Raw genomic sequence first — 27,157 nt, forward strand, 5'->3', positions numbered from 1 at the left:
TAAATTGATGCATTTATACAGGATAATTGGCATAGTTAGACTGTTTAATTTTGATATCAAAACATGATCTGCTTTTTATTTGTCCAAATTTTCTTTTGTCCTTCAGTGTAATGTTAGTTTTCTTTCCAGGGATTTTGTATAGTTCTTCAAATTTCTCCAGCTATTTCTTTTAAAGTTGGTATTTAAAATGTGATTTTTAATTTCAATTATTTCTTCTGGCTGCCTAACATTTGACTATATGAAAGCAATTTCTTTCTGTATACTATTGTTTACCCAGCCATTTCTCAAAAGTATGTATTATATTTACAGATTTTCAGTTGTTTTTCTTTGCTTTTCCAACCATATTGAGACCGCCAAGTGAAAAGGGCTTCCCGGCGAACCTCGGACGGGCCTGCGCACTGGGAGAATGGGGTGGAGCCACGGAAGTTCGCGCCATTTGCAGAGGGGAGGAGCCCAGCCTCTTGCGTTCCTGTGTGATGGGGCCGGAGCCAGTAAACAGGCTTCCTTCTCGCTCTGCTGTAAGTTTTTCTCTTTCTCCCTTTTCACCCAAGAAGTTCCGTTTTTCATACCCTTCTGTGTGTCCGCGAGTCTAATATTTTCTGGCCATATGACAAGAACCAGGATTTTCCTACAATATAATTTGCAAGAATATACAGTTTATCTTCCTTCAAGTTTTTACCTTCCATTGCTGTTTCTAAATGTGTCAACAGGTATCTCCAGGATAATAGAAGAATAAAAATTCACTTTTGGTTTTAACTCTCACTGGAGTGCCTCTACTGTTTTCTCCCATTGCACGTTATACTTAGTATGGTTGATATAGGAACATATTTTAGTTATATATACATATATTTGTGTATATATATATATACAGATAATGCTAATCTTTTAAATAATGCATAGTTTTATAAATAAATACATATATTTACTTATCTTTAGTGTGCATATATAATCATATAGCCATAAAAACTACATGAGTAAATATGTAATATATGTACATATTAAGAAAATATACATATATTTAAAAATTTAAAATATTGTTTAAATGAAAAGATACTGAATTTTATCAGTAACTTTTCTGTATCTATAAAGATAATCAAAGATTTCAAATCTGTGAATATGAATATTTTGTCAGTAGATATCTTTCATTACTGAAACATGCCACACTTAGATAGAGTGTATCATTCTTTTAATGTGCCTCTAGACCTTGTTTTAGTATTTATAAAGGATTTCTATGTCAGATTCACAGGTAAAATTGGTTTCTAATATTTGGGGGGGGGTGGTTTGTGTTATCTTTGCTGGTTTTGAGTATCAATGTTATGCTGGATATTTTCCTACTTTTTTTACTCCTTGAAATAATCTAACATTTTAAGTCATTTGTTCCTCAAAAGGTTGGAGAATGATTAAGCCAATGAGCATCTTATTTGTTTTTTTTCTCTTTCTTCTTTGGTAATGATTTGTCTGTTTAAAATTTCCAACTTTCATGGGGTAAATTTTGGTAATTCATATTCTAAAAAATCATATATTTCATCTAGGTTCTAAAATTAAATCACATAAAACTGAGAGAATTGTTTCTTATGGTCTTTTATTTTCTCTCCTGTCTTTGGTAAATTCCGCATTGCAATTTCTTATTTTACATATTTATGCTTCCTTCCCTTTTTTCCCTTTATTATTAAACTATTGAGTCATCTGTTACTTTTCCCTCAATGGACCAAATTTTGGATATTTTAGTTCTAAATTTGTTTTTTTGCATTTTATTCTGCTTTTATTTGTATTCATTTCTCTATTTTTTATTCTTTAGTTGGTTATTTTTGGTAATGCTTGGAGTATGCTGCTTAACTTATTTACATTCTTTTAAGCTTATTGGTACGTGAATTTAAGACTAAATTTTCTTTTTGGCCATGTTTATTCTTTCCATATATTCTGATTTATAATGTCTTTTATTATTGTCATTTTATCCATATTGGGCACTATTGGTTTTTATTTTTATTTGAATCCAGTGATTCTGGTGATTGATTTTTTGTAATGAAAGTATTAAAATACCAGTTGATAACATCTTAGATATTTTCTTTTTGATTTTTGTTTCCAGCTCTGTTAATAATTTCTAATTTTGCTCCATTGTAAATAGAGAATACTGGCCGTGCAATTACTTCATTTTTTTGGTCATTTATTAAATATTCATTTCTAATTGTAGTACTATTCCTTTCAAACTTTCTCCTCAAATAAAACAGTTTAACAATGAAGCATGCCAATCTAAAGTGAAGAACTGCATGCCTTAAAAAGTGAGACCTTTGGTTGAAACATTGCTAAAGCAATCTTGAGAAAAATCTGCACCAGCTACTTTTGTCAAACCAGCTGCAGCAATTGGGCACAAAAAGAGAGTGAAAATGGCTTGGCTCTCACTAAGCAGTTACAGGGTGTCATTTAAAGAACATCGAATTCACAACCACACAAAGACCTTCCTGGAAGTGAAGGTCATCATCTTTCTAGAGATGTGACTTGACTTTGATTTCCAGGTTTCTGTTTTGCGGGTTGTTGTTTGGTTGTTTGTTCTTTTTTTTTTTTTTTTTTCTATTTAAGAAGCACTTCACTTCTCAAGCATGACACTGCAGGGCAGAGCTTGATTTCCCAAGATCAGAAAATATTTATTGTTCCCTTGTCATTCTGTCAACACTGTTTTATTACTTGTCTTAGTTTGAAGAGAAAAGAAGAAATAAACAAGAATCATGCGATGATACCTAAAAGTATGATCCTTTTTTATCATCTGCCTAAGTGTAATGGTCTCAGATAATGTTTTCATCACATAGTGAATCTTAACTAAAACTCTGGCATCAGGCTCTCCTGCTTCTCAGTCCCACAACATAATACAGTTTCCAAATGTACCAAGGATGATACATAACACAATAAAAAGAGCTCAACCAAAATTTGAAATGCTGCTTTTTACAAATGGTCTTTAATATCACATTCACACACACACACACACACACACACACACACACACACACACATTCCATAGTAACATTCACTTAGAATCATCCTTAGTCCATACTAGAGTTTTCTGGGTTACAAGGAACCTAGAATGAGCTGGGATAATAGAATTGGATCTTCCTAAAGGAGACTTGAGCATTAATGCTGTTACTGAGAAATAAGGTAAACTTCAAAATCCTGGTTCACTGACATTCTGCTTGGTTGGCACCCTTTTCACCTTCATGTTAAATTGGAGCAGCCAACTTCTTACCATGTATTGCTAAAGTTCATTCAAATGAGGACAGAAAAAAAGATCAATACTATTTAATCTGTAAAAAATTCAAAGACTGAAGACAATTTGTTTTCCAAAGTCGAGACTAGCTTGTCTCCAAGCCCATCCTGTCTAAGCTTCATGTCCTGGTGAAGTGAATTCCATTTTCCCTATCCCTCGTCTTCCTCATCTTCCTTCCCTACACACACACACACACACACGCACGCACACCCCTCATTGGAAATCAGTATTATATTTTGTGACCTTTAGAAACAAAGAAAATCAAAAATTCTGCCATCTTCTTTTGACCTGAACAAAAGGCTCTTGGGACTTATGTAAATGTAATAAACATTTATTAGGAAAAGTTTTATCTTAGAGTTTAAAATTTCTCATGCGAGATTTTATTAGACTCATCATTCACATATTGTAATGAAGCAAGATGATTTCTCCTGGAAATTGTTCCCAGTGAGAGCACAATTATTAAATACCATCATCACTGATAATAATTAAACTTTTATCATCTCAGTTTCAACCCTGTCAGATCAAGCTCCCCAGAGGGGTGACTATGTGTGAGATGCTTTAGAAAATGGTGTAGTGAATAAACAGTTATAAAGCTAACAAAACAGCTGATTAGCGACAGAGCCTGGGAGTCTGATCACTGTGCTAATGCCCTTCTTCAAAAGTCTATTATATGTTTTCACTTACTACACTTCTGACACCAAATGTATGGTTTTTCTTACACCAACCAATTCTCCAGACTGTAACCAAGTGTCTACAATTTAATTCAATTCTGACCCTATCTACCCAGAGTCAGTGTCAGACTCTACATGTCAAGTAAGGGCTCAGTCCCACAAAACTGCCCTCACTTGGCAATTCTGGGCCCCTCCTACTTTTGACCTACTGCCTGTAAAGTTGGAAGTGTCCCACAACCCACTCCTCAGGTTTAACAGTTTGCTATAAAAGATCACAGAAGTCAAGAAAACACTTTCCTTACATTTATCACTTTATTGTAAAGAATACAACTCAGGAACAGCCAAATGAAAGCAATGCATAAGGCAAGGTATAGGGCAGGAGGGCAGAGCTTCTACATCCTCTCCAGGTATGCTGCTCACCCAACACTACTATGTGTGCACCAACCCAGGAGCTCTCTGAGCCCTGTCGTTCAGGGTTTTAAGGAGATTCCATTACTTAGGTATGATTGATTAAATCACTGGACATTGGCATTTAACTCAATCTCTATCCCCTGTCCCCTGTCTCCCCTGAAGTAGGGAGTAAGGGATCGTTCCAAGCCTCTAATCATCTGGTTTGTTTCTCTGGCAACCAGGTGTATATTTAAGCTATCCAGGCTGCCACCAGAGTGATTTCCTTGGCATAAACTCAGGTATGGTTGAAAGAGGCTTATTACGAATGACTAAACATGCTTCTCTTACCCCTATCACTCAGGAAATTCCTAAGGCTTTAGAAAGCTCTTGTGCTTGTGCTAGGAACTGGGGAAAAAGATAAAATACATATTTCATATTATGTCACAATATTGTAGACAGTTTTGCAGCATGGCTGTTTTATTTTTACTGATTTATCCAATGTTTGAGAAAGTTAATCCCCTCCCATTGAGGAATAAGAATGCTAGGAATAAAATATAAAGCAGGTTGGAAGAAGAATAACATAGGAGCAGTTATTAGAAGATAATTAATCATAGCTGTTGTTTTTAAGCATCAACTCAGTTCTAGGCACTTTTAACTTTAAAACGCTTAGCAAGAGCTAAGTAGGAGCTTATCAATATAAATGATTTACCAGAAATCCACTTACCTAATTGTAGAAAACAGTAGTTAAATCCAGAGCTGTTACAGTAGGTAGCTAGTCAGACATGACCAGGGTAGGGGAGGGCTGAACACTCCCTACTCACTTACCAAGATATCTCAGGTGATTGTTACAGTATCTCTCTAAAATAACAATTGGTTGCAGCCAGCACCAGGAAAAGGCAGTCTCCCAAAGGATAGAAACACCTGAAACTAGTGATCAACTGCTTCTCGATAAGATTTCAGGGGTTGGACGAGTGGGCTCAAGCATGCTCACTCAGAGGCAGAATGGTGGCGTTTAACAGGTATAAGATCATTCTTGAGCACCTCGAGTGAGCATGTGTACAATTTCAGTACACACACTGCACATGCTCCTCTGCCAAGTGCTGGCAAGCCCCTGTGTATGCAAACAGCCCACCCCTAGGGAAGAATCAGGGAGAAGGGATGCAACCCTCTCCCCTCGGAAGTATGCCAACATGTAATACCCCTAGTCAAAGGTCAAACAGGGTACTTCATCTCTCAAGTCACCCACTTGGCCCTCTTCCAAGTGTACTTTACTTCTTTCTATTCCTGCTCTAAAGGTTTTTAATAAACTTTCACTCCTGCTTTAAAACTTGCCTTGCTGTCTCACTCTGCCTTATGCCCCTCGGTGGAATTCTTTCTTCTGAGGAGGCAAGAATTGAGGTTACTACAGACCCATATGAATTTGCTACTGCTCACAGAGCTACCTGCTTCAAAGTACATGCATAGGTTTTTGTTTTGTTTAAATGCACTGTGATATTTTTTATTTGTGGGAGGAAGGAAAAAATACACGTAAAAGAGACAGGCCGGGCGCAGTGGCTCACGCCTGTAATCCCAGCACTTTGGGAGGCCGAGCTGGGCAGATCATGAGGTTAGGAGATCGAGACCATCCTGGCTAACTCGGTGAAACCCCATCTCTACTAAAAACTAAAAATACAAAAACTTAGCCCAGTGTGGGGGCCCACATCTGTAGTCCCAGCTGCTCGGGAGGCTGAGGCAGGAGAATCGCTTGAACCCAGGAGGTGGAGGTTGCAGTGAGCTGAGATTGCGCCACTGAACTGCAGCCTGGGTGACAGAGCAAGACTCTGTCTCAAAAAAGAAAAAAGAGAGAGAGAGAGAGGGAGAAATGAATAAGAATCTGTTTATGTGATGTTGGTAAATATATGGCTGCAGTTAATTTCATCGCAGCTGCTTAAAGTACTCAGTCATTAGCGTGGTTGTCTTGAGGATAATCTAGGTGAGGATGCCTGGACTAAGATTGCTGTGATGTGCTGTGCACAGGTAATCAAACTTGTGCAGTTGACAAAGATGAGACTAAAACATGGAAAAGCAAAGTATAATTTTGCATGCTGGAGAGTTTGCAAAACTCACCAGCCTCACTGATCAATTAAAAGTCAGTTCAACCATACGGAGCCTTGGGTGCAGCCTCTGCCTTTGAATGGATAGGACCTCACAGGACCACACCAAGTTGGAGACAAAATAATCATATATTCACAAATATTAGGGGTGCAAACTTTAAAAAACCCCATTTCCTTTTGGGTATTTTGCTTTGTCCTCATTCTTTTCCTTATCTGATTTGAACTTTATAGTCCTGTTTTCTTAATTTTCTTAAAATTTGAGAAATGGATGTCTCTAAATGTCACCGAAACACAAATTTTGGGTACCAGTTCTGGAGGATGAACCAGCAAATAAGCCCCAAATCAGGAGGCTTCAGCAAATGGAAACATTTTTCATGACCACAAACTTAAACTTTTCCACTATCAGTCTAATTGGTTAAAATAGAAATAAAGAAAGGGAACTGTAAATAGCTCCTTGGAGGTGAGGAAAAGTCCAAAGCAATAGTGGAAAAAAGAGGCTGGAGGAGGATGAGGAAGGAAGAGACAGTACAAAAAGCAGAGTGAACAACTGAAAGAAATGTGAAACTTCATGATTTACTATATGATGATTTAAGCATCTTGAAGAACTAAAAAGAGTGGACTTCTAAACCACTACTCATTCTTTTGTTTTTATTAACCAATCCAGCATTCCATATAAAGATAAAGCATTTTTAACTGATTGATTTATAGTTTTAATGCTAAGACTTCAGATCAACTCCTCAAAGTTAATTAAAAAAAGAAAGAGGTGGAAGAGGTAAACAGAAGGAGAAGAGAAAAAGGAGAAAAGTGCTTTAGTAAAAAGCAGGAATATTTACACTAGAACATAAACTCTGAATTTCAGACAAGTAGTCATTTGTAGTGAGCCCATTGTAGGGGACCACGAGGATGTCTCTACACCTAAGGATGTCTTTAAACTTACTTCTGTCTGTACTTAGAGTTTAAATAGTCTCCCATATTAAGCAATTCAAAAATACATACATGAACACACACACACACACACACACACACACACACACACACACACACAGTGAGGCAGTCTTCTATTTTCTTCAGGTAATCTTTACTCACACTGGAGTTAGAATTATATGGGTTACTAGGCAAATCTCTGGACTGTAAAATGTGTGTTAGCCATGGAAGCAAGATTTAATATTATAATAAAAGTTGCTCCAAGAGGAGGGCTTAACACTAAAAGGAAGACGTAGTTCTCCTACTCTGAAGACGGCAGGTTCTTTAGACACTGGGCCAGGGAAGCATTATCTTTATCCCGGAGGGTTCACCTCCATGTTAGTCTGTTCCTGAGTCTTGCTTTCCATTCTGAGCTGCCATTGTCTCTTCCTGAAGGATGTGTGGGTTGCCGTTTGTTCCCAGGAAGACTGAGGTTTCATCCTTGATGTTAATCCTTTAGCAAAGTTAATGGTTTGCCTCTTTATCCCTTTACTTAGAGTGTTTCTTTTGAAGTTCCCCTTCGCAAAGTTTGTATTGCTGTTTCTCAGTGTTTGAAATCTTGTTAGGTACCAATGAGATCACAATTTGGCTCTGCTCTGTAAAAAGCACTCATTTCATGTTTCACAGACCTCTAAAAAGGTTTGTCCCTTGGAGGATGTGGCATATTATTTGACATTAATGTTCATGGAGTTAAGGGATCATCAACGAGATAATAGACTCCATGGTAAGGGCTGCTGAACTCAATTTATAACATGGCAAAAGAGTCTTCTAAAGAGTAACTCAAACATTGACTTTCTGAGGATCTTTAGAGTTTTTGTCAATGCTAATGGCAGCAGCACGTGGGTGTGGCAAAACTGCTACTCTATTAACATGATTCTGCAAACTCCATCTGGGTAAAAAATTACAGCTGTTTTCCTATAGATGGATTTTTCCATGAAGCTAATGAAGCTTAAATTTTGGGAATCTTCATTTACATGGACCTCATTCTGGGCAATATAATTTTAATTTGTAATTTTCCATTTTTAATAAAGTGGGTGTCCGAAATTGTGTAAGTTTCAGGTAGGGTAGACAGATTTAGTTAAAACAAACAAACACATAATAAACAAAAATTCAGAACATTAAGTTAAATTTGAATTTCAGATAGACAAAAATATTGTTTTTAGTATAAGTATGTCCCATGAAATATTTTCCATGCAATATTTGATAAATATTTATGCTAAAAAATGAACCATTGTTTGTCTGACAATATTCAAGGTCCTGGGGAATTAGCAGTGAACAAAACAAACAAATAATGTTCTTTTCTATTGGAAATTATAGAAATTAACCCAATATGTGAAATATATAGTGTGTATAATATTGATTTTATTTTTACTGAGGAACTTTTAATATGCTTAGAAAAGCTGAATTAAAATATTTCCCTACAGGTATAAGAAGAAGAAGTAGGAGGAACAAAATAAGGAGGAGAAGAAGTAAAATAATTTGAGAAGGAATATGAAGGTAATATGGAAATAAATTTTGTTTTCAATATTAGGCTTTATTTTTAGAGCAGTTTTAGATTCACAGAGAACTTCTGTATATAACCATTTGCCTCTAGATTAAGCTAAATTTGAGTTTATACTGATTTCTCCAAAGCCAATCTATGATTGCTTGGATAATGCTTATCTCCTTCCCTTGCTTTATCTGTAAATTCCTATTCCAACAGTGAGAAGTTTGGCTCTCACCATCCACTGTTCCTTTATTTAATTGTTCAATTCCAGGGCATATATGCAGTAGTTTCAAAGCTGGTAACTAGTGCTTGCCAGGAGGCTACTTTACCAAATAGAGTACAGTGCTTACGGGCAGTTTCTTTTGCCCTTACTCTTACAGACTTTACTCATTTGCAAAGTTACTCAGCTCAGCATCTTCCTCTCCTCACCATCTTCGGTGAGATTGTTTCAATAATCTACTAGAGACACAGGTGTAATTTCACCATTATTTGCCATACAATTAAATGTTCCTGTTGCGCATGCATTACTTTGGAATCCCTGGACCTTCTAAATGTTTCTTTTTTCTTAACTTTTAATTTTAAAGTTTACCCCCTTATGCTTTAAAGTTACATAGGTTTTGGGTCAAATGGTATTTCTAGTTCTAGATCCCTGAGGAATCGCCACACCGACTTCCACAATGGTTGAACTAGTTTACAGTCCCACCAACAGTGTAAAAGTGTTCCTATTTCTCCACATCCTCTCCAGCACCTGTTGTTTCCTGACTTTTTAATGATTGCCATTCTAACTGGTGTGAGATGGTATCTCATTGTGGTTTTGATTTGCATTTCTCTGATGGCCAGTGATGATGAGCATTTTTTCATGTGTTTTTTGGCTGCATAAATGTCTTCTTTTGAGAAATGTCTGTTCATGTCCTTCGCCCACTTTTTGATGGGGTTGTTTGTTTTTTTCTTAACAATGAGATCACATGGACACAGGAAGGGGAATATCACACTCTGGGGACTGTGGTGGAGGGGGGAGAGGGGAAGGATAGCATTGGGAGATATACCTAACGCTAGATGACAAGTTAGTGGGTGCAGCGCACCAGCATGGCACGTGTATACGTATGTAACTAACCCGCACAATGTGCACATGTACCCTAAAACTTAAAGTATAAAAAAAAAAAAAAGTTACATGGGTTTTGACAAATGCATAATGTCATGTATCCACCTTTATAGTATCAGGCAAAATAGTTTCAATGCCCTAAAACAATACTGTGCTTCACCTATTCATGCCTTCCCTTTCCTTAATGCCTGGGAGTCAATAATCATTTTAATGTCTCAATAGTTTTGCCTTTTTTGAGACATTGTATAATTGGGAATATATAGTATATAGCCTTTTCTTTAACTTAGCAATATGTATTTAAGATTCCTCCATGTCTTTTTGTGGCTTGAAAGCTCATTTCATTTTTACCACTATATAATATTCCATAGCATGACTGAATCCCAGTTTGTGTATCCATTCATATTGGAAGATATCCTGGTTGCTTCCAGTTTTTTGTGATTATGAATGAAAGTGCTATAAATATTCATATGCAGGATTTTGTGTGGGCATAAAATTGTAACTGAAATGGATAAATAGCCAGGGACACAACTGCTGGATTGTATATTAAAACTATATTTAAGTTTGTAAAAAACTGCCAAAATATCTTCCAGAACGATGGTACCATTTTGAATTCTCATTAGCGATGAAAGAAGGTTTCTACTGTCCCATAGCCTATTCAGTTTTTTTTAAGCCATTCTAATACTTATATATCAATAGCTCATTTTTGCTTTAATTTGCAATTTTCTGAGGATAAATCATATTGAACGTTTTATGATATGCCTAGAAAAGCAGAGTTTTAATAGATATTTTAAAGAAAACATTTGTAAAAATAGAGTGATACCAAAGCAATGATTAATGTATAATAACTAATAGTAATAAACTTTAGGATTTAGAATTACCCTGTAGCATCTGTGAAGGTAGGAAAGTAAGTTATATATAAAAGAGTGCAACCAAAATTTTGCATATTTCAAACTTTACTTGGGTAAAGTTCTCATAGATAGAAAAAAAGATAAATTTTATTCTGTTTTTATTGTGATGGATGACTCAGTTTTAGTAATTTGAGAAGGATACCCAAGGATAGTTTCCCACAGTTATATTTGGGTAGTTAAGAAAGGCTCTTTCTCAAAAAAGAACTCCATATTGCTACAGTATTTCTACTGAGGCTAAGTGCTCAGTGCTAAGATTCACCCTTCTCATAGATGTATTAATACAGGCAAAAATACCAAGAGACCCTGTTAGACAGGCCCCATGATTATCTTCTTTTTTTTTAACAAAAGCTAAGAAATAGGCAACCTAAATATATTATCCAAAGTCCACAGCAATGTGCGACAAAGCCGAGATTTAAAATCAGGCTATATGGCCATAGAATCTGGCTTTTTAATCACCCCAGCCTATCACCTATCTTACACAACTTGTCCTATTACAAGTCAATAGGAAAAGCTGAGAAAGATAATAAAAAGTGAGACTCTTCTGTAAAATGAAATTGTACCATCTCTTGAAAGAATACAAATTCTTCACAGTGAGTTAAATAGGTATGATACAAACTCACCTCTTTATGGTTACAGAAATCCAGAATTTTAGATCTGGAAGAAACCTAGGAAAACATTCTGAAATTTCCATTTTATAAAAAGAGGACTTGGAAGCTGGAAACATACACTGTCTTTCCAGAATTGATACAAACTTGGGTTAACAGCTGCCATAAGTCTCTGAGCTAGTGTTGTTTTTAATCACATCATGATTTTCTATAAGAACATTACAAAAATTGTAGATTAACATTTCTTTTAAAATCATTTTGGTTAACCTGTCATTTGGGGACTAAAGCCTCAAAATGCTTTAATTGTGGGGAAGGAGCTAGGACTGCACTTAACATTTCTTATCTCTGTTGCATCAGGTAAGTACAAATAAAGCTTGCTGTGGGCTGGCTGCCATGATAAACCCTTATGCTAATCATCATTTCATTTAAATATAAATTATTATCTTGCTTCCAAAGGAAGTCACGTAAATCTAACTAGCAAAGAGTGTTTCTGTTTTCTTCCCCAAGTGACAGAAGAAGGAGTGCCTCAATAATTTGATCCTGATTATTATAATATGAAATGAAAACTCTTGTGAATGAGGTTGCCTTTTTTTTTTAAGAGATCAGGAAGAAGGTGATAGCTAGCTGTGTGCTTTTAATTCCTTGGGTTGCATCCTGGTCTCAATACAAGACCAGAAAATGAAAAAAGGTAGCTGGAAATAATGCATCCCATTATTTTGTTATTTAGATTTTATTGGTGGAACAGAGAAAGGAAAAGCAGTTAAGAAAACAAAGCTCAAGGTAATTTCAATTCATAGCTTTCATAGCGTTTGATAAATCTTCCTGGGAAATAAATAGCAGCAAGAGACAGTGAGCTGGGGAATCCTTTCAGTTTGTTTTGTAAATGGGGAAGTATATTGGAGTGTAATTAGAAGCTTAAATAATATAATTAATGAAATTTTGAGTGTGTCTATCACTAGATATTAAGTATCTTGTTGCCACTACAACAGATAATGGCATCATTCTTTCTGATTAGTGTGAGGTACACATTCCAAATATGGATGCTATGGAACCAAAATGAATTGCTTACCAAACTAAATATTTTTTAAAAAACAGACATTTTCATTAATACTAACTCAAGGTGTTGGAGAATGATGAAATCTGCCAACAAACATGTTTTCTTCCTGGCTAAAAATCAAGCTTATGAAGAATCTAATAAAAAATAAACTTTGCAGAAAAGGAAGACGATGAAAATGAATTAATACTACAAGAAGAAACACGTTATTTAAAAAGAGAGGAAAAGAGCAATATACTGAATTACAAAAATAAAAATGTTATTAATAGAATGTAAGAAATCCTAGCAAGAATCATGGAAATAAAAACAAGCAGATGTTAGATAGTGGTGTTCTCTCAAGCCTAAGTTCTGTCACAAGTCAGCTTATTCACAGAATGGCTTGTGTGTTAGCTCGGTTGTCTAGATCCCATAGGGAAGCCAGAGATCACCTCCAACCTCCCTTTAACTCTCATGTGGGCTCTTCAGCTGGATCTAGAAACCAGCAGGCAAGCTAACAAGAGAAAAGCATACAGGTTGTATTAGTTTTACATGTACTCGAGGATGTTTACAAGAGCATGAAGTCGGATGTTTTTATACTTTTTAGACAAAGATGATAAATTCAAGAAGATATGACATAACAAAGGTGATCTGCCTAGAAGTAAATTTCTAGGAAAGTCACTAGGAGATATATGCAAGGGAGGGGGCTGTAAAACTAGTTGAAGATAAGCATTACTTTGGTAAGCATAATTATTCAGGTCCTCTGAAGCCTCCAATTCCCAGTCTGTGATGATAAAGGCTACTTTCTTCTTCTGGCACAGGAAAAGTATCCCTCCCAGAGAAATCTTTATGGCTTGTGCACACAGCAAGAAACAAGCTAGATAGCCCTTTCTAAAACTGCAATTTCTGTACTGTTTTCAACTTGAAAGAATCAGTATACTAATTAGGCATATTTTAGAACGGCACGTCCTTCATGCCTTCAATCTCTAAGATACTCAGTTCCAATACAGAACATGAGTCCTGGGTAGGAGACCCAGGCCATTCTTGACCCTGTAGTGTTCCCATGTGCTGTTGTTTTAGGAAGACATACTTCTCATCTGTGTGTCTAAGCCATAGAGTACCATGACCCCTTGGAGATAATAATGCCAGACTCGGAATTATTGGAATACTAATGCTGCATAGTCCACAAATCCCAGTAATATATAGCAAAATTGATTTGTCACACATCTCACCACAAGGCTGTCTTATCTAGCCTGTGTACAACTAGGCAGCTCTAAGTCATATGTCCATTATTCTTCTCCTGGGCCCAGTAGGCTAGCCTAGGCATGCCTATCTCTTGGCCATGGCAGAAGCACAAGAGTGAGTTTGACTGTACAAGTACTTTCCATAAGAGTATTTTTTTCCTAGTAATATTATGCCTGCTAACATTGTATTACATAGAACAAATTATATGGTTAAGTCTAGACTCAAGTGATAAAGCAATACCACTATACCTCTTTAGTGGCAGGTAATACAAAGTTACATTGCAAAGGTCAGCTTTATAGGAAGTGGTGAAGGGTTGTGGCCTTTTATGTAACCTACCATAGGAAAAAATCAAACCTATCAGCAGCCATATTGAACAAAAATAGCAGGAAAATGGTTTCCCATAATACTTTCTATAATTTAGGTTAAGATTTTCAATCACTCTGTAGTTAAAATGATTAGTTACCCTATCATGTAGTTAGTGTCAATTGTAATTATTTTGAGGTTGCAAATTACTCTTGCAGGTAAACAGATACAGTATTAGAAAATGTAGGTATGTGCATTAACTCTCTTATTTTGTCTTATTTTTAACTTACCCGTACCTTTTTCAACTCTCACTTAGAAAACGTGATTTTGCTGTGTTTACTTTCATGAAGCACATCAAATCTTTCAAGTATGATATAAAATATTAACAAATTATCAATATGAGATCTTAAAATCAAAGTTAAAGTGAAAAACAAAATTAGAACATTATCTAGTTTTTCTCCCACACTTTACAGATGATATAACCAAACTACAAAGAAGATATATGATTTGTAAATATTTAGATGAGATACTTTGGAAGAGAAGTTTTTTCGTGATGTGCTATTATTTTATATTTCAGTTTATTGAGCAAGTTGTTACAAAATAAACTAGTTTGCTCCATCATTTTCCTTGTACTATATCATACATAATTACTGACCCTTATGCAAATGTCTACAAAAATCGTGTACTGAAAAATGTTGATTTTATTTTATTGCTTTTTATCAACACAAATGCTTTATTTCTATAAATAATTTTCTAATTTTAAGCTTCTAAATACTTTCTCTGCTTTTCTCTGCTTAAATTTATTTCTCTTTCTAAATGTTACTTCAAGAATTGTGGATAAGAGTTTATTCAGGATTGTTTGGCTCTATTATAAAATACATTTGTTTTAAATATGCCCAGAAACTGAAACTAGCCTGAGAAGGAACATACTGAGTCAGATGGAGCCATTTATATATGGAGATCCAGGATTTATAAGATCCATACCATTGAATTTGAAGTAAGGATACGATCAAGCTGATAATCCAAAGCTCACTAACTTCTAAGGATGGAAATGTTTCTCTGGGGCTATCATTGCACCCTCGCTCTCTGGAATTTCAGTATCATGAGAACACATAAGTAAGAGCCAAAATTCATAGGGATTCTGCCTGGAGAGGAACACAGGGATTCTGAAATAACCATGACATACATAAGTACCTCCAATTATTTGCCTCTCAGACAAAGACTGCAGCTGTTGAAATATGGTAAGAAAAATGGTTCAGGGGTTTTCCCCCATGACTCAAGACAAGCATTTACATTATTTACACACTCAATGTCTCTTCTGACTTATGATTGCCTTACAATCTATGGAATATATTTAGTGTCCCTGTGGAAGCAATTATACATGAAACATCAACATATATTTATATAGTAGACAGCACTTTCATAGGTCCCTGCAGTGTATTTTAACAGTAGTGGAAACTAAAGTTTTGGTGTAATGTGTTTTTATCTATCATTCAGATCAAAGAATACCCAGTACTTGAAAAGTTTAGAAAGCAGTTGAAAGTTACATAGAGATGTAGAAAGTATTAAAGTGGTAGAAATTAATTAAAAGTCTTAGAATATATGAGCTGTAATTAGACTGGGTTTTAATGTTTAGTTTGTTAATATTTAAATATAAACCTCACCATAGAACTTGGCAATTTAAGAGATTTACAGATAATTTATGCTTAAAAGTATGAGGGATGTCTGTTACTCAAATATCCATCCCATTAAATTGAAAAGTTTTAAGTATTGATTCTTCTGTAAATAATAGAAGACTCCATTAAATTCCTTTACAGTTCTGTACATCTAGACTAAAACGAAACACCAAAATATGAAATTATCTGAAAATGAAAACATCTCAAAATTGAGGAATTTACTTTCCTACAATTTGGAAATTTTTGATAATTAAAAAAACAGTTATAGCATGAAAAGCAAATAGGAAGAGTACTTCTATGTTCACTGACATTAAAGCCTTCTTCAAATATATTACTAAAGAGAAAGATAGGTATTGATTGATATGAGCTTCAGGTAATATTTTGCCTACAGCGTGTCTCCAAAAATCTACTAGATTTTTAAAGTAGTGTAATCTATTCAATAAAGTTAGCTATTTGGATGTTAGTCTCTCCATGTGCCAAGGAAAAAAGTGTTACTATCTACCTATATAACTGAGTTTAATAAGTAAATAAAGAGATCATTCTTTTAAGATACGTTAAATGTTTCAGGTTCATGATAACATTTGTTGCATGACATTAAACCACAACAATGGAAAAAAGTATGAACTCATTTGCTATTATCTATCCATATTAAAAATATTTTACTCATAAAAGTTTAAAGACATCAACAGTAATAAAATAACTTAGAAAACATCTTGCATATGCAATTCTTGAGAAATAGTTATTTACAAAATAACTAACTGGTGAAAGAGCAGGACATCTTAATAATTCAGTTGGTAAACTTCCACGAATTAGATAAACCATTAACACTCTTTCAGTAATAAACATTCTCTATGAATAAAGAGAACTGAATAAAGAACACAATGTTTATATTTTTTATTTCAATAATTCAATTTCTAAGAATAAAATCTTAGAGGTCTGATTATTCTTTTCAAAGATTTATACTTAGATAAACCAAAACCACACTCAATATAAATGTTCATTTTTACAGGAAATATTTAAATAAAGTGGGCATATGCATACTATAAAATACTATGAAGCTTTTAAACTAATGCTTATAATTTTTTAAACAGACAAAAATATTATGATATAAGTGAGAAAGGAGGCTATGCAGTTTATATACATTATTGATCTCAATTATAAAAAACGTGCACCATAAATAGAGAAAAGGAAATGATCTAAAATGTCCATATTTGATGGTGGTTTTGTTTTGGGTTATTGCCATTTTCTTTTGATGCTATATATTTTACAACGGATCTATATAGTGCTATGGTTATTTTTTAAATGTTTTAAAAATTAAAAAATAAAAATATATCATTAAAAAACCATATCATTACTAAGTGTAATGACTTGTCAATATGCTGGAAGTTTAGGAAATTTTCTTCACCAAAACTCTGGATTTCTATTTTGTTTTCAGGACACTGGGTTACTACGTATAATTTGAGGATATGAGGAATTATTTAATTTAATATTAAATTTTCTTGTTACAATTTTGGAACTATTATATTTTAAGAATCTAGTTAATTCCGCACTTCAGGCAAATCTTTAAGTCTGCAATGTTTTGCAATGCAATGAGAGACAGATAGATGGGATGGATTTAATGATACCAAAGATGGAAAAGTGAGTGGCAAGAACTAAGACCGTGCTTGCTGACAGGAAAGCAGGAGCAAGAGGAGATGCTCTTATTAAAGGATCATCCTACAAAACTGTCCTCGCGGTTATTGTATGGCAGAATTTATTGTAACTAATGTTTCTAATGCAATCCTAAAACTACATAACACTGGAGGTCATATTAGTCAGCACTAGGGGAGAAATGTCTTCTGCTGAACAACATCCTTAACACCCCTCAGCAGAATCAGAGAATGCGGAGAGAAGAAATGCTCTATGAGCTGGGGGAGTTTTTATTAGAAAGGACTTATCCACTTGGAAAAAAAGCAGTACAGCAGAGGCTAACACCACCAATTATTGAACAGAAAAAGGATTGTAGAGTCATAACTGGGAAGAAGTATAATTCATCTAGATCGTTCTTCAAGCTCCAGAGGATTGTTATTCATTCACGGGTTGTGAACTAAATATTTCTCTTAAATGTAAAGTGGACCAGAGTTAGTTTTTTCTCCCTGTGACTTTGGTCAGATGGCCATGGATTTTGTGAACATTCAATAAATATTTATTAGTAGTAATGGTTCTGTATCTTCAGTGAAATATTGTCCTGCCCTATAATCCTTTCAGTTTTCAGTCTAAAATTTTTTTTTCACAACAAATTTTAACCTATTCTATATTTGTTGTAAATGGAACATTAAAAACTGAGAATGACGAATGGCCTCCTTAGACTGTTGCTTCTCATGTACAAAGTCATATCACGGCCACTGTTTTCTCTGGGCTTTACATATTTACTAATAATCTCTATTTTTAGTCCATCGTCACTCCATCTTCCATGAAATCAGTGCCAGTAAAACATCATTGGAATCTATTGGCTACAAAATATTCCCCTGCGCTAAAGTCATGGCATAAAAGTTAAAGTATTATTTATATTTTTATTAATAAAATTTAGGAGGCTTTTTCTGAATCTTTTATCTGTGCACCCAGAATTTAAATTTCATTTTTCAACCATTATTTATTGCTATATGTGCATGAAGAAGGACACTTTTTGAGTATTAGACTAGGCAAAATTGTATCTTCTTAAATCACAAACTAACCTGTCAATGTGTTTGCCTCTTCTTAGATGTTTCCCATAGCTTGAATTACTGACTGTGACCTTTTTCGTTTCCTATAGTTCATAATGTGATTAGAGAGCAAGGGCATTTGGTTGCATATTATAATAAAATGATTGATATCTATTAGAGTGTCTTACAGAACTATCAAAAAGAAAAAAAACTCATCCAATTGTATCACATAAAAACAATACTCTAATTTTTGGTACTTTCAAGAAATAACCTCACCCTAATGTTACCACTAACATATTAATATCAATTAATAATGGGCTGGGCATTAGCTAATGAGAAAGTATTTTGTCTTTTAGATTACCATTAATGGATGGAGATATAGCCTTATCATTAGTAGTTTTAAAAGTGAATGTAAAATGTGATTTCCATTCATGCAATATTTTGAGGCCTCCAAGGCCTGGCACTTTAAAAGCCTAGTACTTCTTTATGCAGAAGACTTCTACAATTCAAAACAATTCATCTCTTTAGGGTTGAGAAGTGACCAAGCCTGGCTTACTACCAGGTAAAATCATATAACTTTGCAGCTACCTACTGTATTCTCTGTCTTAAAGAGCCACAGTGCACATTAACATATAAAGGCTGTGGATGATCCTGCAGAAAATGCAAGTGTTTAACTTTCTTAGCCAGAGAAACTATGTTGTATTAAATCTTTAGCCTCCTATCATACTCATGTTTTTCAGAAAACAATTTACAAAATCTAATCTAACCCAACCTCTTTGTTTAGGTATAAAGAAACAGAGGAAGTGAATGGTTAAACATCTTGTCTAAGATTACACTCTTACTGGCAGAAATTGATGTCAACTCAGATATGCTGACATAGATATATATGCTGTCTCATCTCCTTGGTCACCCTGTGTTCATTAATCATTATTCTGTAACTGTAAATTAAGTATTTTTTTCCCAAACATACTAGCACTTATCAGAAAATTATCCTCAGGTTTGGTAGACAGCTACAATCACTTGAAGGGTTTCCGTCTTTAATAATGACAGTTTTTGGTATGTTAGTAACTAAATCATGCTGAAAGAGATTGATTGTCCTCCATAATGAATGGTATGTAGTGCTTTTCCAGTGAAGTTTCCATAAAGCATAAAGTCAAATATTTGTCTCAGTTCCCAAGACTTGAATTAGATAAGCAGCTTCACCTATACCACCAGATGTCATGTCAAACCTCCAGTTTCATTTTAAATTTCTGCTTTTTTTCATTTGCCCTGTCCTCTAAAAAATCAAACAAAATAGTCTTAGAATTCCTTATATTCAAAGTCACTTAGAGTAGTGAAATCAATTTTTATCAGTCTTCTTTTTGCTTATCTGATAATTTGGAAAACTCAGCCAAAGCTTTTTTTTTAATGAATAAGGCAAATGAAAAAAAAAATGAAGCCAACCGTGTTTTTCCATACTGTATGGGAGTAAGTCATTCAGTAGTGAAATGATCCTCATTTCTGAATGAAGGATTATTGTAGGTGGAGCCATTCATGTACCTTCAATATATTCATTTTATGGAATTTTACCAACCCATTATACAGCATACAGTCCTGACTTTCAAAAATCTCATAATTTCAAAAGAGAGATAGATACATAAATAAGTAAATAGAATGCAGTGTCATAAGTGCTATGCCAGAAGTGTGTACAGGTGCGAGGAGAGTGGAGAAATTCCAGGGAACCTAATATCAAGCCTGTGAGGAAGAACTTTAGCACCATTACTCATTCTTTTTCCAACTTTCTTTCCTTTTCTGTTTAAAAGAATTAGAGGGAAAGGTGATTAACATATATGTGCTAGTAAGGCATGTGTATGAGTGTATGTGTGCACGCCAGTGTTTGTATGTATGTGTCTGTATACATTACTAACATTTACCCCAGTCTGAAAAAAATTTGTTAAAAGAAAAAATTATAAATGTTATTGCCAGGATAATAACTGCATTCAAAGGAAGGTCATTGGTATCCACAGTCATTGATTATTCTGCATATGAAGAAACAAGCCCACTCATTGAACCAGCCCCCATTAGCACTGCCTCTACCCCTGCTTGTCAATGCTAACATGGAATGCATTTTCTTTCTTGCCTATAGCTCACTCTTCAGATATTTTATTTGACTTTCCCAGTGTCTACTTAGAATACAGATGGAATCTAAGCAAAGGCTCTAACCCTCTCTCTTATAGGTTCAATAAACACTCTAACCAGTCATTCATGTAGCTTGATGACTTGTCCTTCCCTGGATTGTCTTGTTGCTAAAATTCAGACAGGATGCCAGACAAACTTAAGCATACCCTGAGAAATAAAGTTATAAGTTAAATCCTTTTGTTCTGTTGGGAACTCATGAGCAAGAATCACTTACTAGCTTTTTAATGATAACATTTTTAGAATCATACAGAGATAGCATTCTTTTCAACAGCTAATTATCAGGGAAAATAAAGAAACCTCAACCTCAACCAGAATGTAAATTTTAAATCATATTTATGGATAAATCCCATATAATGGAACAAACCTAAGACAGCACCATCTTTTCCATTCTCCTTGTAAATAGATAACAGTAAATATGACAGTATTAGACAACAGAAAAGTGTGATAAAAATGAGTTAATTGATAATATTGAAACCTTTTTCACCATTTATAATTTAGTTTATCAGGGACTGGCAGTAAACTTGAGTGTCTGTTCTGAAACTCTTTATTATCCCTCCCTATCTGTAAAATCTGTAATTAAAGCAGTTGGTATTAAAATAAGCAAATAACAAAAAACAGGCCAAGCCCACCACACACTACTTCCCTAAACCACCAAAATTCATTATGTTTTACTGGAGGTTGCATGACCTGGATTTTATGTGTTTTCTTGTATAAAGTACAGGGTAAGCATACAGACATTAAGAGGAAAACAAATTTCACTAACCCTGTTTCACCATAGTGACGGAGAGAGGGTATTACCTGGAAGAAATAAGATTTACCACAGCATCTCAGCTTTTTCATCCTATACCATACCTCTTTCCACATTCTCAAGTGTACTAGGGTTCTCCGGAGAAACAGAACCAATAGGATATATATATACACACACACACAGATAAATAGATACATATATAATATATACGTTTTATATATATATATATATTTTTTTTTCTTTTCTTTTCTTTTTTGAGATGGAGTCTCACTCTGTTGCCCAAGCTGGAGTGCAGTGGTGGGATCTCGGCTCACTGCAATCTCTGCCTCCCAGGTTCCAGCGATTTCTCCTGCCTCAGCCTCCTGAGTAGCTGGGAATACAGGCGTGCACCAGCACACCTGGCTAATTTTTGTATTTTTTAGTAGAGATGGGGTTTCACTATATTGGCCAAGCTGGTCTCAAACTCCTGAACTCATGATCTGCCCACCTCAGCCTCCCAAAGTGCTGGGATTACAGGCGTTATCCACCACACCCGGCCATATGTATTTTTTATTTATAGACACATACATGTTTTATATATAGACACATTATACACACACATACACACACATATATATATATATGCAAAAAGAGTTATTTTAATGTATTGGCTCACATGATAATGCGGTCTAGGCTGGGCGCAGTGGCTCACGCCTGTAATCTCAGCACTTTGGGAGGCCCAGGTGGGCAGATCACGAGGTGAGGAGATCAAGACCATCCTGGCCAACACGGTGAAACCCCGTCTGTACTAAAAAAATACAAAAATTAGCCGGGGGTGGTGGCACGTGCCTGTAATCCCAGCTACTTGGGAGGCTGAGGCAGAAGAATCGCTTGAACCTGGGAGTCGGAGGTTGCAGTGAGCCAAGATCGCCACTGCACCCAGCCTGGTGACAGAACGAGACCCCATCTCCAAAAATAAAAAATAAAAATAAATAGGTAATGCAGTCTAAGTCTCATGATCTGTTGTCAGCAAGCTGGAGAAGAAGGAAAGTCAGTGATAGAGTTCTAAGGCCTGAGAGCCAGAGAGCTGATGATGTAGGTTTCAGTGTAAGTATGAAGACCTGAGAACAGGAGCTCCAAGGGCAAAAGAAGATTGATATTCCAGATCCAGCAGTCAGTCAGATAACCAGCCAATCATCTTTTCCTGTACATTTTTATTCTATTCAGGATCTAAATGGACTGGATGATGACCACCCAAATTGGGGAAGGCAATCTATTGAGTCCACCAATTCAAATGCTAGTATCTTCCAGAAACACCTTCAAGTGCACCCAGAAATAATGTTTAATCAGCTATCTGATTTCCATGACCTAGTCAATTTGACACATGAAATTAACTATCACACCAAGTCTGTATCATAGTTTGTAAAAGCCCATGAAAGCTTTACGTTATCATATTTCCCTTAAGGCTCCTATATATTCTGTATTATATACTTAATATTTACTTGGATTAGTAGGAGTGTGCTGGGGAATCAAAATTTTACAGTGGACATCTAGACTATTTGCATTTAAATCTGCTATTACTATATAAAACATGAAGCTGAAAATAGACTTATGGGTCAGGTTACTTTCGTCTTCAAATAACAATAGTAAGACTTAAGCATCCAGGCATCCAGATCCCTGGTTTTATTGTACCTTTCATATGATGATCTTCAGTATATTGCCTTTGTAGTAGATTGACCTCTTACTGGCAGAAATTGATGTCAAGTCAGATATGCTGACATAGATATATCTGTTCCCTCATGTTCCCAAACGGGCTGCCGTAGTGGCATATATTGCTTCGGTACGCACTGCAGCCAGAGCTAGTAGAAACTGGTTGTTTTCTTTATCAACAATGCTATGGAGTTGGACTAAGAATTCAATAGTATTCCTAGTTACATACCATAATACTCTTCCATTTCCAATACTGGATGCCCATTGACATGGATTCTGCTATCTTTGTATTATAGTGATTACTTTTTTGATGTTAATAGGGTTAATAGATAAACAAGAGGTGCATACCAGATCAAATAGCTACCTATCCACAAGATTACTCGGAAAAGCACAGGATTTATTTGTTACCTATGCAGCCAAAGTTGCATACCCTTTAATCACATCATTCTATCACCAGTATTATTGAAACCACAAGAAAGGTAAAAAGACATCTTTATAATTAGGGGCATATTAATAGACATAAATATTGACTCTCTGTTGTGGGCCTGAAGATACTTTAGTCTAATTTTAGTGACTTAGGGAAAATGTATGACTCTTTTAAGCTCACAAATAACTGTACATCATGGATTTATTTTCAATGATTTCCAGGTTTAGACATTTCTGTTCTCAGAAGGTTCCTGCAAAGTCAACTTCTGTATTCAACATAAAGTATAAATTTCACTTTACTTCCTCATATACGGAAAATTTCTGTATTGTTATTTCAAGTGACAGGCAGTAAATTGGCAAATTCACAGCCGAAGATCACAGTAGCCCTAACTATATCAACCTTTTTATTCTTGATATTTCCCAGAAGGTCCAAAATTTGTGTGTTTTTTTAGTGGAATTGTTATTGTTTGTTGTGTCACAACAAACGAATGATACCAGTTCTCAAATATTAAGATTATAGATTATGTTGCTTCAAATAGTGACTTTCTACCAATTAATTTATTCAAATGGAACTTGGCGTAACCTTAACAGATAAAGGTCAAGAATATATGATGAGAATATATTTATCAGTGATATGATCAAAGGTTAAAAAGTTTAATGAGCTGAGTTATGAGGAGATATTATAAGGCAGAAATAAATTGAATATGAGTAAAAAAATCAATAAATTTCAGTGAAAATCTGAAGAGAAAGTTAAATAGAGTTGGTCACGATATGTCTACATTCCTATAGTGTTATTCTTAACCAAAAAAGTGCAAAACATTCCAACTCAACATTATTAAAAATATGTACATACTGTTACCATTTTACTCTGAAATACGTCACCTTATAGCTATGACAAAGATCTGAAGTAGATTAGCAAATAACATGACAATGGGCAAAAAATAGACCATTTTAATAGCGTGACCAATTACATTTCATACAAGACCTAGGTAAATTCAACAGCAAGAATGCATGAAAAATCAGAATTATCACCTCTTTGTCATTTACCAGCACAAAACAACCATGTTCCTCAAGAAATAGAGACAAGATAGAATCAAATTTGAAACAAGATACTGCATATAAATTATTCCCATCAATGCCTTATGAGTCTCATTAAGCTTTCTAAGGAAGGATGATACAATCATTTGCATCATAGGATTTATTCAATTTTTTGCCTATTCCATTTTCATTATTATTAATCCAAGAAATCTGGAAAAGATATTACTGTTCCAAGTTGCTTTCACGTATGACTAGCTTAACAATAAGAGATCTCAGATTGTTTAAGGACACATTTTCTTTTAGATAAGGCAACATTTTCACAGAATTCTTTTATCAGACACTTGGCAATTCCTCCACCTTCTGAATAAGAGCCTTGCTCAGCATATGTGGGAAATGAGACACTACACACATTGGTTAAACTAGAATTCAAATAGTTAGCCAACATGTGGAAGACATCAGCAAAAGTTATTCCAATGATCTCACATTGGCAAATATGGTACTCTGACTGGTTCCAGAATAAACAGATCATTCGACTTGAGTGCACAAACCCTTGTGTGAACACATGTAGACACAAAGGGCTTTGAACAGAGTAATAGGGCAGAGCATTAGCCCAAGAAAGATGGAAGATGTGAAAGTCTGGATGGTGATACTCATGAAAGATAACCCACATCATTGCTCAAATAGCTGAGTCATAAATACGGGAACTCGGTCAAAGGAAAAATATTGTAGAGGAGAAGAATAGGAAGTAGGGTAGAATTAATTTCCCACCTCACCTAAACTCCATTCATATGCATGATGAGCCACACTAAAAATTTAAGAATTGAGAAAACTTGGAATGTAAATGAACTTTTGTTAAGATTCACCTTGATAAAACATACAATTGGGGTTGCAGGTGTGGGAAAGGCAGGCCTGAAAGACATTGAATGTTTAGACACGATGATACTGGTCTTTTATTTTCTGAAGGCATTTGGCTGCCTCCTTTCACTGACAAGCTCCCTAATAAATAATATTAATGTGAGAAGAAAGATACTTGTTTATTGAAAGTCCCGACCAATGAAGCAGGAAATACCTTGGGTGTAGCCAGTCTTTGGACATTCGTCAAGAACTCCTGAGAGTTAAGACAGAGGTTTGGCTTCATGCAAGATCTTTCTAATTTGTAACATTACTTTTGATTTAGAAAGTCAGTTACTAATGTTACCAAGACTAAGAAAAATATATATACCACCCTTTCCCCATTTTTCTTTTCAAAATATCCAAGTTATATTTGCACATATTTGGGGAAGAAATTAAAGATTAAGATTGCTGTTTGAGACTTTCTCTGAGTTGTAGAAAATAACATTGTACCAAGAAAAAAAAAAGAAAAAAAAATTATGTCTTTCTGCAGTCCCCACATAAAGTCATTCACTTAGTGATTTTAGATTTAATTCAGCCAATACTGTCTTAACACTCACATGAATTTATCTGTTAAATGGAGGGTATAAATCATCATAAATATTCTTAATAGGAGTTGGGCCAAAGGGCTTGTTTGAACTCAGTTAATTAATTTTTAAATAGGGCACAATCTATCAATGAATTCCATATTTTTAAAAAAGTAAAGTTTAGTCACAAGGAAATTGGATGTGGGTGAGAGGACAGGATATTTACTTTATTTATTTCTTTTGGGTTTTATTGTTTTCATTCTGTTTTTCATTAATGTTGCATAAAAATATTATATCGAAAACATTAAGTGCAAATTAACTTTGCTCCTTTGCTAAACTTCTAAAATAGATATATTAGTTAAGATTCCATTCAGTGGGGTGTAAGAGACACCCAGAGTTGTTATGGCCAAAACAGAAAAGGAGTATATTTATTGCCTCCATCAGTGAAAGTAAGCAATTCCCTATTGCATGTAAGAGCTGACAGTGAAGTTCTCAGAGACATAGTTTCCAGCTGACCACTTCACAATCCCTTAGGTATTGATCTTATCCTAGATTGTGTAATCTGGGCCTTACTCTGCTAAACAAAGATAGAGGAAAAGAAGAAGAAAAAGCAGCAGCAGCAAAGAACAAGCAACAAGAGGACCTTAAAGATGATTTGAGAGGATGACATAAAAAATTCCCATTTATGTGCTATTGACAAGCTCTTAGTCTTGCTGCAAAGAAGGCTGACAAATATGTTCATTATTCTAGGTGTCTTAAATTCTATTATTATAGAAGAAGGGCACATTGCAGAATAAATAATTATCTGTCTATCCCATAATACGTCTTGTTTGGAAGCCTGTGACAGCAATCCATATTTTTCTCTCTAACAATCCAACAAAATCAACAAGCATGACCAGCACAAACAACAATCTGACATATTTATTAATATTCCATCAGAGAATAAATAGGTAAATATATTTTTACTGTGATATGTGACTTATAAATTCTAAAGAAATAATAGAATGCACCATAATGTTCACTTTAATCTAATCTTATTTGCTTTTCAAGTCCCTTGGATTTGAACAGATTTTGCCTGGGGATGCTTCAGATATGTTTACTGAGTTAGTATAAGAAACTTTAATAATCGTAAGATCCAAATCCCGAAATTGGAATTTCTTTTAGGTGACATATTTTCATACACGACAGAAATGAGATCCAAAGAGTGAGTTAATCAAAATCACATAAACACTTGTTGATCTTCTGAATGTG

The 27,157-nt window shown here is 34.9% G+C and overlaps 1 long non-coding RNA gene across 1 annotated transcript in view; it reads left to right on the forward strand.

The window, feature by feature from the left end:
* Window positions 1–415: 415 nt before the first annotated feature.
* Window positions 416–27,157, forward strand: part of LOC115930578 (uncharacterized) — a 52,849-nt gene continuing 26,107 nt past the window's right edge. Inside the window, exons 1-2 of the long non-coding RNA XR_004067208.3 lie at window positions 416–518; window positions 8,798–8,870. This is a non-coding gene — a long non-coding RNA (uncharacterized lncRNA). The remainder of the gene's footprint in view (window positions 519–8,797; window positions 8,871–27,157) is intronic.

Source organism: Gorilla gorilla, chromosome 15 (assembly GCF_029281585.2).
Source record: "Gorilla gorilla gorilla isolate KB3781 chromosome 15, NHGRI_mGorGor1-v2.1_pri, whole genome shotgun sequence".
Lineage (NCBI taxonomy): Eukaryota > Metazoa > Chordata > Mammalia > Primates > Hominidae > Gorilla > Gorilla gorilla.